Source organism: Mus pahari, chromosome 16, assembly GCF_900095145.1.
Source record: "Mus pahari chromosome 16, PAHARI_EIJ_v1.1, whole genome shotgun sequence".
NCBI classification, from domain to species: Eukaryota; Metazoa; Chordata; class Mammalia; order Rodentia; family Muridae; genus Mus; species Mus pahari.
Window position 1 is genome coordinate 47,361,165 of NC_034605.1, and position 5,127 is coordinate 47,366,291.

Below are 5,127 nucleotides of genomic sequence, written 5' to 3' on the forward strand. Positions count from 1 at the left end.
CACACACACACACACACACACACACACACTTACAAAAGGCTATTTCTCTTGACAATCTGACTTTAGTGCAGAAGTCCACTCCAGCTCTCTCAAAGGATAAAAGGGAATACATTCCTAATGCTACCAAAGAAGAAAGACATAGGAAAGTTCCCCCCATAGTCTCATTAGACACAGGAGCCCAAACTTCCTGACATTGGCGAGGAGAAAGGAGAAGATGTGACACTTGAGAATCTGTCTAGTCAACCAACATCAGCCCCCACGAAGGCGAAAGCAGGCCAAGGAAAAAGTGAAGACCTTTGAGAAAAGGATTATGATGAAAGAGAAGCTGCACTCTATCTAGATAGATACAATCATCTATGAAATATATCCCCCAGCCTCTACTCAGTGCCGAGATGCAAGGCTCGTGAGCAGGAATGAAAAAAACAAAACAAAACAAAACAAAACAAAAACAAAACGAACAATAACAACAACAAAAACCTAAGAAACCAGTTCAAGCCCAAAGTAAAGGAGCATCCCTCGGTTTTCTCAACATTGGGCTGCTTCTGTAGGGACACAAGGAAAGAAAAACCGTGGTCAGGAGTTACCGCTGTGTAGACAAGGATGAAGATAACACAAAGCGATGTGTTCATAGCACCCTGAGCGCAGACCCTCTGGCTATAGGAGACCCCTGTGGGTAGTGTGACTCTGAGTCTATTTTGCCATCTGTCACCAGTTCCTTCCTAGAGCCTCACATGGTTCTCCTGCTCGGAGTTACCCTTTCACTGCAAATAAATACTACAGTGGCAAATTAATACTACAGTGGGAGGTGGCCTCTCATCACCTCCCATCCACCTCCAGTAACACTTAGCTACCTTCATCACCAGGAATGGGATCAGTAAATGAGTCAAGTGTCCTGGAGAGAGAAATATAAGGATCACCAAGGCTGCCCAGGGAAAGAGACGTCTGAGAACACTGTCTGATGTCTGATGATTTGTTACCAGAGCTCAGTGGGAAGATTCTTCTGAGAGATGCTGGTGGGGCAGGGAACCAAACCTTTAGAGGGGTGTGTGTGTGTGTGTGTGTGTGTGTGTGTGTGTGTGTATGTGCATGTGTGTATATATGTGTGACATTTCCCTTTATTGCTTCTTCACCCCATAGTCTTAAAAGAGGAGGAAAAAGAAAATCCCACATTTTATCTACAACTGATGAAAGAGAAATAAAAGACAGGTCAGGAAAGTTTCAAAAATCCCCATTGCACCCCAAAGCAAAAAAAAAAAAAAAAAAAAAAAATCTTTTTGACAAAGACTAGATAAATGATGGAAGGAAAACAAGCCAAGAATTTGGAGAAAGGGGGAGACTGAACCACCAGATTCGTCAGCCATAACTTGCCCTGACATCTGCGCAGTCTTTGCAGCCCTGAGATGCACGCACTTTCTGGGGTGTGTGATACCTCCAACTGTTTGTCAGGACTAGAACACTTCAGTATATCTAGGGATGAGGGGCATCCTCAAAATGCTAGCCCTTAGATGTAGCCCCTGGGTAGCATTCCTGAGATCCAGGAACAGCTTGAAGCCAGCCAGCTCCAGTTGGCCACATAAGCTGATGGTGTTATGGCCCTCATTCTTCCTTCTCCTCGTTTTAGATCTTCTGTGTTCCTTGATTAATAACACTGTAGGGGACCCCAGTACCCTGGAGAATATTTGGTGACTATTGTTTCACAGAAGGAAATTATTCTCAGTATCACCCCATTTCTAGGTCTATGACTAAGACCCATCTATGAGAAGGCAGATTAATAAGAGAAGTGCAGGGTTGGGTGTGGTGGCATTAACCTATAATTCCAGTGTTTGAGAGCTGAGGCAGAAGAATCACCAGGAGTTTCAGACCAGCTTAGGCTACATAGCAAGACAATTTTGAGAAAGGGGGAGGGGGAGACTTGGAGGAAGAAAAGGAAGAAAAAAAGAGAAGAGGAAAAGCGAGAAGAGAGGTTGATTTAAGTTTTGGGTGACGTGGGAGCCAAAATAATGAAGGTTCAACTAAAGAGGTAGGCCTGAATTTGTTTTGAATATTTATATTTAATGTTTCCATCAGATCACACCACCCTGCGTTTCACCACACTTCTCCATGGCAAACTCAAGGTAATAAACTCGGGGTAGGCTTAGCAGAGCTGTGCTGGGATTCTCACTGCGCCCCTTTGTGCTCTGACACGAGGAGGCATTATTTCTTTTTCTCCAAGGTTGCGTGCCTTTCTCCGGGGGTTCATTCAGCTGCTTCAGAGGGAGGTCAGAGAAGCCTTCCTAGGTCTGGGTCCCGCTCGAGCTGAGGACAGGGGTAGTGAAAGTGGCCTTCTGCTGGTTTTCCACATTCCATGGACGTTCCACAGTCTAGTGTGTCCTGAACGCTAAAATCGTTTAACAGAATAATACAATAGCTCGTCGGTCACACTGTAACTATAGTGATATTTCTGTTCATCTGAGTTTAGGTCTTCCTTACCCAAGCTGTTACCTGGAAACTCTCTGCTTAGCGTAAGGACTTAGGCCAGTCTTCATGCATCCCTGAATATGCCAAGATCATCAATGAAGCTGTAACGCAGAAGCCTTGGAGTGGGGTCCACAGCCGTCGGAGACGGTTAATGATTTGTGCCTCAGATGGTGACTTTGGAATGAGACCACATGCAAATCAGTAAAGTACAGCCCATATCAAGCTCCTTTCCCCCTCCCACAAGCTTCTGCTCAGAGAGAATGGTTTAAGAATAACCTCACGCATGTTTAGGAGGAAAACACAAGGGAGACGTTTGATGCCAAGGAATTGGTTGACTTCCTCTCTCTAGATTTGTCCGTTGCGCACTTTGATCCTGGAAGACAAAGGCTACTATGCCGGGGCCTGCCCGTGTCTGTTCTGAAGCCGAGGCACGCATGGAAGGTCACCTATCCTTCCCAACTAAAAGGTGACAAATGAGTCATGGAAGAGGACTCAGCCAACCAAGCATTCCCCACACAAACATAAGGACCCGAGTTCAAATCTCCAGCACCCCTGTAAAATGCTAGACGTAGCTCTGTGTGCCCACAATCCCAGGACTATGAGGCAGAGACAGGAGGATGCTTGCTGCTCGGCTGACTGATCAGGGAGAGAATCTGCCTGAAAAAACTACGGTGAGAAGTAATAGAGAAAGACACATCAACCTTGACCTCTGGCCTACACACACACACACACACACACACATACACACACACATTCTCAGACAATAAAAGACAGCAGTTTAATAGGGTGAGAGGCACGATAAGGAAAGAAGCATACATCTTGGTTGCAACAGATTTCTGTCACAAAAGACAGAACAAGTAAAGGAAGCAAAAGCGGGTGGATGGTGTGACAAAGCCTTCCCTTTTGCCTGGCTGGCTCTTAGTGGATGAGGAACTGCCTCTCAAGTGGGTGGTTTTGAGTTTCAGCTTCTGCCACATCTTCAAGGAAGAGCAGCGAACTTTTAGGGCAGAGACAGGACAAAGGAAAATCAGATATGCAAATGAGTGACAGATAGAGCTAGTTAATAAAGCTCAAGGATGTAACTCTCTAGGGCCACCTCCAAGCCCCAAAGTTGCCTCCAGTAGTTGGGAGAACCCAGGGCGGCAGAGCTCATTTTCACAAGGGCCTCAGCTCAGGAACCCTTTGCATTTCAGTGGCCTAGCCTGGTCTCCTGTAGTAGTAACAGAAAAGAAAGAACCCTTTATATTTCAGTGGCCTAGCCTGGTCTCCCATAGCAGTGACTAACTGCTGAAGAAATGACCTGGGTAACCATTTCCCTCCCCTGTGCCATCTTCCGACTGTCCCAGATTCTCTGGAAAGAGGACTGTCCACTCATTGAAATGTCTACCCGCAGCTTCACCGACTGTTTGAAAGAAGAGTACAGGCCATGTGAAAAAACCAAGAGATTACGCCCACCCCACGTTTCCCTTGGTCTTCTTCTAAAATGCTGGGAAGGAAAACAGATATCCACTAGTGAATCAAAACCCTGGGTCCACACCGCTCCAAGAGTTTTACATATCAATTTGTTTTCTAGCGTGAGTCTCGCTGGCTTCCCTGGGGGAGTCATTTATTAATACTTCAGTCACCGCAGAGAATACAAACAAAGCAGGCAAAAGTTGTCACGCCTGACGCAACTTCTCTTAGGGCTGAACCAAGGGCTGATGCAAAACTCCAGGGAGGCCTCAGAGCTGAGCCTCTGAGTGGGACTGAGCCAGGAGGGCCAAGCTGGGGAGAAAGCTCCTTGTGGCCTTCTACATTCACTTCCAAATCCCTGGACCTTTCTCTCTCTTACCTATGTGCTAATTACCGCACTTAAATCAGAGGGCCGAAGCAGAGGCGGTGAGCAGTTTGTGCAATAGGCCCTAAGACACCAGGCCACAAAAGGCTGTCTGAAGGAAGCAATCACAAGGCCGGTCTCTGAGGCATAGCTGCACCCATACACCCTTCCCTCCACATCAGACACTCTCTTCGGGTGTGCATGTCAAGGGATGGTAAAAATGGTCTCGGAGTTCTCAGAGGTATGAATCCAAGCTCTTTGGAGATGTCTAGATCTGACTGGCTTGTTTTTTTTATTTCCACAATCCGTTGAGAAGCATTAGAGCCCTTTGTGTCCCCCTGGCCTGGCTCTGGGAAGTTAGTAAATATGTAGCGGATGACCGGGGAACAGTCAGGCTGCACCCATGTTCTTCCATAAAACACACCCCTCTCATATCTATTGAGCCACAAGGACTCTGATGGAAAGAAAAAAAAAAAATCAAGGTGCAGAGAAACATCACCACAGTACCACAAGGTCACTGTATCCCAGTCTCCCCGGGGAGGGGGGCAGAGGAAGACACTCATAGTGAGTATTGTTTTCACTCAGCAAGTCTCAGGAAACCTCAAGACTGGTGTGGGCTCAGCACGGGAAGTTCCAAACACAGGTTTTTTGGGGGGTTTTGTTTTGTTTTCAAAGAAAATCAGATCTACAGGCTAAGTAATGACACGTTGGGGCCCAAAACATATCACCTCCCAGGAAAGCCCCTTACACTGGGGCAGAATTATCTACCTGTCGTCTTTTACCAGAACTTGGCCACTGAACTCTTCTAAGCAATAGCTCCACAGGAATAGCCCCGGGACCAGCTCTTGAGCTAA